The sequence below is a fragment of the Gymnoscopelus braueri genome (genome assembly GCF_963280865.1).
Source record: "Gymnoscopelus braueri genome assembly, chromosome: 21".
NCBI lineage: Eukaryota > Metazoa > Chordata > Actinopteri > Myctophiformes > Myctophidae > Gymnoscopelus > Gymnoscopelus braueri.
In genome coordinates this window covers 46915871-46927984 of record NC_137623.1, presented here as the reverse complement: position 1 = coordinate 46927984, position 12114 = coordinate 46915871, and the positions used below count along the sequence as shown (strand labels likewise).

Sequence of the window (12114 nt, the reverse complement as noted above, 5' to 3'; positions counted from 1 at the left end):
AACTTAACACCTCGGAATCATTTTATTGTGTGTGTGTGCATACCGTGTACACGACATGTGCGCAGACACATGAGTGTGTGTGTGTGTGTGTGTGTGTGTGTGTGTGTGTGTGTGTGTGTGTGTGTGTGTGTGTGTCTAAGAAGAATAGAGGAAAACGTCAGACTCGCTTCAAAAAAACATAAATCTCAAAGGGACACAAAGGGCAAGTTAGCGCGGGAAAGTAATTTGGGGGTTTTGTCACACAGAAAGAAAAAAAGAACCTCACTGCATGCAGTTCACTTAGCAGCAGCGTTGGCTTGATTGACAAGCAGCCAAGCCAACGTTCACAGGGAACAGCAGGCTGTGTGTGATACTGCTGACTACACAAACCCTGCGTTTAAGTCCTCTTCTCACTTGCCAAGCTGGGCACTTTCCACTGCCATTGTCCTTTCAGTCGCCCCCCCTCCACTCACTGCAGCACGCACGCACGCACGCACGCACGCACGCACGCACGCACGCACGCACGCACGCACGCACGCACGCACGCACGCACGCACGCACGCACGCACGCACGCACGCACGCACGCACACACGCACACACACACACACACACACACACACACACACACACACACACACACACACACACACACACACACACACACGCCTCAACCCTTTTCTATCCTCCTCTCTTGAATCCTCTCTTTTCATTTCTATTCCCCTCCACCCCCACACACCCCCACACCCCCCCACCACCATCAACCCCGCCTTTTGTCCTCTCCTCTCCCCGACCTGGAGACAAATTAAAGGGGGGCTCTGGTAATGGAGGAAACATAAGCCTGTGGCAGTGTGCTATTAGCCAGGAAGCGTATTTGTTAACTGACTGGATTAATGTGTGCCACTTGGTATGGGAGGCCACCTGCTTGAGCAGTGAAGGGTAGTGGCATCCTCCTCGCGCCTCTCTCTCTCTCTCTAATCTGCCTCCAAGGATGATTGCAGGTTTCCTTGGCATGATAACAGTTGGTATGGGCCGCTCTCTCTCTCTCTTATTTCCCTTCTGTCCTTCTGTCTCTCTCTACCTCTGCATGGTCTCTCTGTCTTGCTCTCTCTCTCTCTCTCTCCCCTCTGTGCCTGTGATTCTTTGCTCCCTGGGCCCCATAAGTGAATGGTTAATTTCATCTCTTGAGGGACTGTTGACCCGAGGCGGCTTGACTCCTCTAGTCGGGGCCTGTCTGACCGGCATACTAATGGAACAGATGCGACTGTCTGAGAGAAATCAGACGTACTGTATACTGTAGGTTCACAGATATATATATATATATATATATATATACCGTAGCCAGTGGTGAAAAAAGTACTCAACTACTTAAGTATATAAATATATATATAAAATGTATACAAATCTTTTGAAAATAGCAGATCTACAAGCTCACAATGCATCGCATCGCGACGCATTGTGAGCTTGTAGATCGGTACATTGGGCTGAAGTGGGTAATGTATGTTTTGTAATAATAATCACAATCTACAAAGTAACTAGTAACTGAAGTTTTTAAATAATTGTAGTGGAGTAAAAGTATAATATTTGCCTCTGAGATGTAGTGGAGTAGAAGTAAAAGTACTTAAAAATTGAAATACTCCAGTAAAGTAAAAATACCTCAGAATTGTACTTAAGTACATTACTTAAGTACAGTACTTAGTTAATTTACACCACTGACTGTAGCTGTGCACTAGTATTTTGTGTTGCCATTGCCGGAAAGAAATTCCTCCTGTAATTCCAAATTTTGGGTGATGTTATTGCTGAAGCTTTAGTTGAACTGGAGGGTTTATGAGGGCTTTTTATTGTTTCAGCCAGGTTTCATAGACCTATACTGTAGGGCCTGACAAACCCATTCAGAGAACACATTCAGTAACGCATGCCAGCTGATCTGAAATGTTCAGAATGCCAGAAGGCTGAATATGGCACACACACACACACACACACACACACACACACACACACACACACACACACACACACACACACACACACACACACACACACACACACACACACACACACTCTCTAGAGGTATGTGCTCTATTGAGCAGTTTTTCCAGTTGATGTTTTGTTCTGAACAGCTATTGGGAAATGAAATATGCAACAGCAAAATATGTCTTCATTCAATAATTATTGACCTTATGCATGGAGAAAGTAAGGGCATTGCTATATTTTCTTCTTCATGTTCAACACTTAAGAGTCATAACAATTCATACCGCTTTATCTGCAGTTATTTAGGAAGAACATTTCGCGTAATAGCTTTTCAGCATTTGGTGTTTCACAGTAACAATAAAAAAATCACTGTTTTTGCATCAATGTTTAGTCTGCCGTTCAGTGGCTCACTTGTGAATAGTGAAATGATGATTATAAGCACTCACACACTGAAGATATCCTGTGTCAAAAACAGTTCAACTAACAGTTCAACGGCCGTAAGGGTATTGCAAGTACGCCCCCAAATCATTGGTAAGACACAAACATTTGAATGATAATACTGTATAACATTAATTAAATGCTGAGTAATGCTTGGTTGCATGCCGTGTCGCAGCTATTTTCAGTGCGCAACACAGGCGCGAAACCAAGTATAAATCAGGCTTTAAGAGAGACAATTATCGTTCAACCCATGGGTTGGAAGCAGTGGTGGAAAAAGTACTCACATGTTTTACTTAAAAAAAGTATCAATACTGCAATGTAGAAATACTCTGTTAAAAGCAAAAGTCCGGAATTCAAAATTTACTTGAGTCAAAGTACAAAAGTATTGGCATAAAAATGTACTTAAAGTGCCAAAAGTAAAAGTACTCATTATGCAGAATGTCCCATTTCAAGTTTTCGAATGTATAAAATTCTTTTGAAAATAGCAGATCTACAAGCTCACAATGCGTCGCTTCAGTTCTTGACACAAAATCTACAAAGTAACTAGTAATTAGTTTTCAAATAATTGTAGAGGAGTAAAAGTACAATATTTGGATCCGAGATGCAGTGGAGTAGAAGTAAAAGTATTGGAAATTGGATATACTCAAGTAAAGTACAAATACCTCAAAATAAGTACAGTACTTAAGTAAATATACTTAGTTACTTTCCACCACTGGTGTGGCATGTGTGTCTCACGCGCACACACGTGCACACGTGCACACGCACGCACGCACGCACGCACGCACGCACGCACGCACGCACGCACGCACGCACGCACGCACGCACGCACGCACGCACGCACGCACGCACGCACACCCTGACACAGGCGATGTCATGCGCTGTCAGGCACCCCGGGGGCAGAGCTGCATGTACCATGTCAGGGAAGAGAAATGATCCATGAATCCTGAGGGAGTGGTGGACTAATGTGCGCTGAGCTCCGTGTCCCCGTGCAACCTGGATAAGTGACATAAAAGGTTCCCCCTTCTTCCATTCATGTTTCTCTCTGTCTTTGGCCGCTATCCGCTCCCTTCATTTCCAATGGAGCTTCAGTGTCCTTAGATGTGCAGTGTAAGGACAACGCAGAATGAGGTAATACTACGTTGTCTACCAGTTCTTACACAATTGACACTCTTTTATCCAGAGCAACTTACAATAAGTATGGTAAACTCATACATCAAATGCAGAGAGACAGTGTAGTGCCTCAGTAAACTATAGGATCACAGGTAGACCATGGACCTAGCATCAGTCTAAACAATATACTATTAAAAAAATATCTGTACATTGAAACTATAGGTTACCAGGTAAACAATGAACCTAGAATCTGTCTAAATTACATTCTTGTAGCTACACTGACGTCCCGGCCGCCCCAGCTAGGGATGGGATTATAATCATTATCGCGATAAAACACTCAGAATAATCATATCGCAGATATTTTGATTAAAATTGGACCTTAGGAGGCACGGTGGCGCAGTCGGTAGCGCTGTCGCCTCACAGCTAGAAGGTCCTGGGTTCGATTCCCGCAGGGCTGTGGGCGCTGGGGGCGTGTTCTCTCCTCCGCGTTCTCTCCTCCGCGTCATCAGTGCCCACACCCTAGGTGGGGTTGGCGAAAGGGCCTTTCTGTGTGGAGTTTGCATGTTCTCCCCGTGTCTCCTAGGGTAGGTACCCTCACAAAAACATGCAGTAATCCTGGTCACTATACTGCCTCCCCCTGGCCAGCCGGGGCGCCTGATGGAGGGGAAGGGAACTGGTTGGAATAACGTGTTCCTTCCACGTGCTACGTCCAACCAGGGAAACTCTCCCCTGTCAGGTGATAAGAAGGTCAGACGGCTCTCATGCATTGAAGGAGGCATGAGCTCGGCCCTGGCCTCCCTAGGTTGGCAGAGGGAAGGTAGTGCCCAGGATGACACGCTTAGGCATTGGCACTAGGGTGAAAAAATAGGGGTTACTAAAAGAAAATAGGGGTTACTAAATCTACACAAAATCTCTGCATTGCGACACATTGTGAACTTGTAGATCAGCTATTTTTGGTCACGTCTTAATCGTTCTTGATGCAGGTCCCTGCACTACGATACTTAGACAGAAAAACGTATAACTGTATCCAATCAGTCTCACAAATCTAATGCTGATAACCTGTGTTGCCACCACGGCCGCGCCCCCAAATACAATTTACAATTTAGGCATTTAGCAGATGCTCTTAATCTAGAGCGACTTACAGTACGTCAGAAAGGAAAACACGAGGTAATACATCAAATGCATAGAAATAGTAATGTAGGATCATACTGTAGGTAAACTAAGAACCAATCATCAGTCTAAGCAGTATAATAAAAAAGAATCTATAATCTGTATACATCTATACAACTATACACACTATAGGATGGCAGGCCTACAAATGACCTGGCATCTGTCTACATAACATGCTATCTAAATGACATTTTAGCCTTTGCATAAGCCTGCAAGGTCGTCAAGGCTAGGTCAAGTGCCACAGGCTAAGGTGGAGTCTGAAGAGGTGAGTCTACAGACCTCAGACCTTCCTCTCACTTTGAGACATACCTGTATGCCTCTAAGAATGCAGTATACTGCAGTACGCAGTATACTGTATGCTGCTGCATTTATTCTAAAGGGTCACTACAGTATGTGTGAAAGTCACTTTGGTAATTACCCTTACTGCTTCCCAACAGGGTTCCAGGGTGCCAGAGAGAGATAGAAACTTTCAAACTGAATATTACACACTCCGCCACAGCTATCATTTGATCCCTGAAAATATGAAATGCAGTCTTTCTAGCCCCTCGATTCATCTGTGACCGAGAGACAGAAAGCATGAAAACACAGAGTCTCTCTGAGAAAGAGAGGAAGAGAAGAGAAGAGAAGAGAAGAGAAGAGAAGAGAAGAGAAGAGAAGAGAAGAGAAGAGAAGAGAAGAGAAGAGAAGAGAAGAGAAGAGAAGAGAAGAGAAGAGAAGAGAGGATTGAAACAAAGGAACAGATATCATAGAGAAACAAACAAAAAGAGATGAACGCAGGACAACAGAGAGAGATGAAAGAATGTGGAGAGAAAAGAGACAGCGGTACCACTCTCTGTGTGTGTGTTGCCGGGTGACGAAGCGCCCCCCGAGGCCACAGCCATCATAAAAGGAGTAATAGAGTGAACACACATTTTCATTAGCTATTGATTCATTTCCAATTCTCCATTAATTTCGGGGGGCCATCATCACACGATGGCCCTTTTCTCGTCCCCAGGCAACGTTGACATAACCGTGGTAATTACTGCGCTCCCGCCCCTCAAGCTGTTCACAGTCTCATACCACTGTATAAAAAAAAATGAATGAGTATTCTGGGTGGGGGAGAAAAAAAAAATTAAACGTGAGTAAATGGGAAACGTAAAAAAGACAGGGGGGGGGGGGGAGAGAATCAGAGCAAGCGAGGGCCATCACCTACGGACGTGCAAGTTTGACAATGCCAGGGAAGTACAATGTGTTCTGAGAAGCGTAGCCGTTATTTCAACCTTTAATTATCGCTGTGTTCCGCGTGTTCAAAGACCGGGGGAACTTCCTTGCAAATTGAGGCTCCTTGTTCCGCAGAGTGTGTGGGACCAGCAGGCCCCCCGAGCTGAGCCTGATCCAAACTCATTTAAACTGCATGATCTCACCTCTGAGTGCTGACACTGACCTTGAAGCTAACACGCCAGTCAGAGACCACAAGGTAAGTGAACACCATATTGTTTTATACAGGCACAGATATATAGATATATATATATATATATATATATATATATATATATATAAATTCACTAACCGCTACATAATAAACTGTGTGCTATGAGGTGTCGGTAAACACATCAGGGTATGTTTGATTTATGGCCACCGGCAGCTGACCTGTGGCTGCTGGGACTCTTGCAGTGCGAGGAGATATCATAGGCCAGCAGGGAGGTTTACTGTGTGTGTGTGTGTGTGTGTGTGTGTGTGTGTGTGTGTGTGGAGAGGTTGCAGGCGGGTGGATACCTTGGCCCTGTGAGCCACAGGGTCTCTGAGAGATTAAGACGTGACGAGACAGAGGAAACGGCATCTACGCACACGCACGCGCACACACACACACACACACACACACACACATACACACACACACACACACACACACACACACACACATACACACACACACACACACACACACAAACACGTGAACATGCATACAGTGAAATGTTGGAGAGGAGAGCTTACCTGAAGACGACAACATGGATGGATGGACGAAGGCAGCGTGGCAAAAGAGAGGAAAGAAAACAAAGAAACAGGGCGGAGTTATTAATTAATTATTCTTAGTTATTATCAGTTCAGTGTGTTTGCCTTGGTTTGTAGTGAATAGTCTGAAACGGCCTCGCAACCAATCAGAAGGTTCCATCCCTTCAGGCTATGGCACGGTAGAACCTCACTCACATGGTGCGCAGTGTCATTGTTTGTAAGGGAGAGAGAGACGGTCACTGTGCAGAATGTTTGTCACCAAGTTGCTTATTTTCTAACCTAAAATGTTTTCAGATACATATTTTAGTGTGCTGATTAAGTTTACAATGAGTAATACACCGACTGGACGTCATCTTGAATGAGATTCAAAACGGAGTAGCTCTGTAATTAATATCAGCTGCGTTTGGAGGAACGTGCAGCTATGGGAATCACACAGGTGAACGAAATCAAGATTCATTTGTAGTCATGAAAGCGTATCTATGTCATCACGGCACGCAGCACATTTTCGTTCACAGGAAGTAATTAAGATTGGCTTTTTAGGGACTTTTGATATAAAAATACAACAAAAGTTTTTTTAAACATTTGTTTGGCATCTAGTGTTAGGTACAGTATGCCCATATGATGACCACGGATATGCTCTGAAATTGTGAAAAACATATTTTTTATTTCACCAGACCTTTAAGGTTTTAAAGAAAGTATTGACATTTGTGTTTACACAAGGAGAGAGTAAGCATTATGCTCATTTGAAGTTGGTGCATAAGCTAGAACATAATTATGTCCGATTTATACTCAGTTGCATGCAGGTGTGTTGGATGCAGTGTTCTCACAACACTGTTGTTGCTATTGCTGGTGCGAGAGCCGATGCACAACCAAGTTTAACTCAGGCTAGAACAGTGGTTGTCAACCTAACCATATGTATACATATATATACGTATACATATACAGTATATATACGTTAGGGCATTAACCAAAAAGTAGACTTCATTAACACAAATCGACACCCACCAGGAGATGTCGAAAGTCACATTTTTATTTTATTTCCCAGTCCCATGTGATTGAGAGGCTGAACTAGACTGTGTCAGAAGTAACGGAAGCCGCAAACTTTATCGTGTTGGATAAATGCACCCAGCATCATGTAGGCCTATTATTATCCAATGTTGCTGGTTGCCATGGAATCTATCAAATTAACATCAAAACAAAAAGTTGTACAGAAAGGATCGCTTTAGGCTATTCTATGAAATCCAGGTGAGTCATAATCGGTTTGTTCTTGTCCCCCCCCCCTCCTCCCTTGTCAATGTGATGACGTCATCAAACTCAACTTTAACTTTTACTGACAGCAAGTTGCCTTGCAAGAATCACAAGTCGTTAATACCCTAATATACGTATATATAGTATATATATACTATATATGTACATATACATACAGATACGTACACAAACACACACACACACACACACACACGGTTAGGTTGCTGTTGAGTTATACTTGGCTGTGCATTGGGTCTTGCACCAACAATAGCAACAACAACAGCGTTGTGAGATTGTATTTGGTGCGACACACCTGCATGCAACCGAGTATAAGTCAGACAAAATGATGCTCTAGCTTATGCACCAACATCAAATGAGCATCATGCCTACTCTCTCCATGAGAAAAATGTCCAAAGGAGGTCATCTTACTTTTTTACTTTTCACAGAGTACGACTCCCCTCCACCTCCCCTTGAAAACTCTAAATTCTGCTATAGTCTTCAAAGCCCACGCACAAAGCAAAAGCAGCAACATATGTTTAGTAAGTATAGGGACCATTTCCAACAACACAAGCCCAGCACAGGAATACAAGGCATTTCATTTGCAGCGTGGTCTAACCAGAGGTGTGGAGGAGAGAGAGAAAAAATGAACTTCGCCAGGTTCATCCATCATGCTAGCTGCCTCGTACGTTCCGCGAAAAGATGGAAAAAAGGGGAGAACAAATGGCAAAGCAAATCAATTACATGAGAAAAAATCATGTCACCTGTCAAATATACACTGTGTCGTTCTCTCTCTCTCCCCCCCCCCCCCTCCAATGTTGTGCATTTTCTAGATTGAATTTTGAAAACCTTATACATTATTAACACCCTTCATGCTCCATCAATTTTGTGCGGAGGGCTCTTTTTTTCTATCCCCATCTCTCTCTCTCTCTCTCTCTCTCCCTCTCTCTGTCTCCTTCTTATAAGACAGAAATCTAATAAACATGATATTTGTTCTTGGGGTCTTTAAATACAGTCTTTCAAATCCGCAAGCTGAAGTATCACTCCACTGAATACAGACATGTATATGAATTTCAGCAGGGGGGCCCTTCAAACTCCATTTCAGAGTATGGCATTTGGGAAAATGCCGCACAAACGAACGCACGCATACATATACACATACACATACACATACACATACACATACACATACACATACACATACACATACACATACACATACACATACACATACACATACACATACACATACACATACACACAGTGGTGTAAAGTAGCTAAGTACATTTACTCAAGTACTGTACTTGCGTACAATCTTGAGGTATTTTTTACTTTACTGGAGTATTTCCAATTTCCAATACTTTGACTTCTACTCCACTACATCTCAGAGGCAAATATTGTACTCCACTACAATTATTTGAACATTTTAGTTACTAGTTACTTTACAGATATAAATTAGTATATTAAAAAACATACACTAACCACTTAAGCCCTATTTTATACATAGGCTATTTGAAAATAACCGATCTACAAGCTCACAACACGTTGCGATGCGACGCGTTGTGAGCTTGTAGATCTGCTATTTTCAAACATTTTAGTACTTTTACTTTTGGTACTTTAAGAATATTTTGATGCCAATACTTTTGTACTTTTACTCAAGTAACATTTTGAACACAGGCCTTTTACTTGTACTTGAGTATTTTTATATAGTGGTATTGCTAGTACTTCCGAGTACTTCTTCCACCACTGCACACACACAGTTTACACTTCATATTGAAGTCAGCCACAACAAAAAGCCACGATGTAGGGCTTACAGTGTAGGGTGAGCCAGTCGATACTGCCATGGCTAATGCCTATAACTTTTGCTCTGTCGCAAGACGGTGTCGCGCAACGAAAATAGCTGACCTACAAGCTCACAACGCGTTGCATCCGCGACGCATTGCGAGCTTGCAGGTCGGCTATTTTCGGAGCGCACTGCGCTGTTACAATTACAATTTAGGGCAGTTACCAGATGTTCTTAATCCAAAGAATTAATGTTCTTAAGCGATTTACAGTTAGGTAAACACGAGGTAATACATAAAATACGTAGAGATAGTAATCTAAGATCAAAACCAAATCAAATCCAACCAAATCTTTGTGTGATATATATTTTTTACATTAACCGTAGCATCCTTTTCTGAGGAGAACCAAACATAGGCGTTGTGAGCTTGTGGATCGGTTATTTTTGGCAAAGAGGTATAGGTGAGGGAAAAAAGAGCAGACCAAGTAAAAAAAAGTTTAATCTGAAACACAAAATTACATAATATAGAGGGGGTCCCTGCTTCATCTCTCTCTCAGCTAGGGGGTCCTTGGCCTGAAAAACATTTAAGACTCCTGGATGCCAGGTCACTGTTGTGCGACTAACTATGAATCAGGCTTAACCCAACAAGAAAAAATACGAAAACGTGGAAAAAAAGAAATTGCGAAGTGAGTTTTCATATCTGCTCAGATCAAGGGTGCTTGAAGGGAAGGGTGAAATAACAGCGGCGTTGTCAAGGAAACAAGTGCCACCGTGTGACACCTTAATCTGAAGGAATATAATTGGAAAAGGAGTGATAAACATCTTCATCTGTTGGATGCATGGTGTGCCGTACAGGATCCGACGAGGGGAAGATGTGTGAGCGAGCGCTCATTACCGCAGCCATTATACGAAACAACACTAATGAATACGTATGGAGAGAGAGCGTTCTGCAGGGGCCGCCAACCACAGCTCACTCCATGTACAAACAGCCTTCCAGGGCATTCTTATGGGATAACGTAACGGATAAAAAGAGTTCACGGCGTGTTAATGTGCTCCGCTCCAATGTGCTTAAAGGGATAGTTCACCCAAAAAGAAACGGTAGGCAGCGTTTCTGGTAGGAGACACAAAAGGAGACTCTTTGTGTCTCCTACCGGAACCGCTGCCGGTCATGAAATTATTGTCTTAGGAATGCAACAAAAACAAAAAAATATCCATGAATTCAAGTCTCCATGGGGTGACGGATACAAAATAAAGTCATTTTGAAGTGAACTATCCCTTTAAAAGGTGCTCGGGTGTAAAGCACCTACCCACCACCGCAGAGTCTAGGGTTCGAATCCACCGCGGCGCATCTGGCTTTGTCGAGTGTCTGTACGAACACACAATTGGCCCGTGTTTTGGGGAGGGAAGCCGGCGGGCCGGAGGGTGATATTTGTCACTGCACGTACTCCTACCGGCTGGGGCAGCGCCTGTCAGCAGGTAAATGCAGCATTATGCAATGTAGGATGTATGCAGGGGCATTGAGTGAAACAAAACAAGCACTCCCCCGTACCCCAACAGCACGGTGCGGCGGCGTCAACGAGGGAGCCATCAACGTGAAAGTGAATGCCTTGTTGTTTTTGCGTGTGTTAGGGTGACCAACTCGGGGGGGACATTTGTCCCGCATCCCGCATGAAGAGAACAATGTCCCGCAAGTTTCCTCGGTTATTTTCGCTATTATTGTTTAGTTTTCTTATTCTGGAAATCTTACATTTTGGAAAATGTCTAAATATCAACACAGCAATGCATTGATATTAAAAAGTACTTTTGAATACTCAATACGAAGTACAGTATTTTTAAAAGCAAGTACTCCAGTAAATTTGACAGAGGAACTTATTTGAGTAATATTTGACCAGCAGTATATATACTTTGACTCACCACTGGTAAACGCACACAGAGAGACTTAACAGGTGCATGCCCTACACAGCGGTTCAAAGCCCTCTAAACAGTTCCACCGCCTCGGTTTGACTCCAGCACCGCGGTAGGACACATTATCATTAGCCACTCACACTCCGCCACTGAGGACGGGGAGACAGGAAAACTCATAGGAACTCGCCGGGCAAAATGCAAATAAGGAGGAACTCAAGAAATCATCGCCATCTCCCGCCAATTATCTTGTTAATTACAAGGCATTGTGAAGGGCTCCCACTGTCGACGAGCCCTCCGATTATACAGTGCATTCGTCCCCACTTTCCACAGCCTAATCAGTAATTACTACCTGCAGCTGCGGCGCGGCACGGAACAGGCCCGGCCATCTTCGCTGATGACAAGGAACACTGGGCAGTCTCAGGGAAGTCTGGGGCTGTCATGTACGACACACTGCAGCACCTTGTTTAAGAACGAGTATTTTTTGTAATGTAGCTGGCTATGCAGCACATAAGAATCCAGTTATGGA

At 43.5% G+C, this 12114-nt stretch overlaps 1 protein-coding gene across 1 annotated transcript in view; it reads right to left on the bottom strand.

The window, feature by feature from the left end:
* The window catches only part of adarb2 (adenosine deaminase RNA specific B2 (inactive)), a gene marked incomplete at both ends in the record, with an annotated part of 246278 nt that overhangs the window by 166428 nt on the left and 67736 nt on the right, over positions 1-12114 (bottom strand). The gene's annotated exons all lie outside the window — the stretch shown is intronic.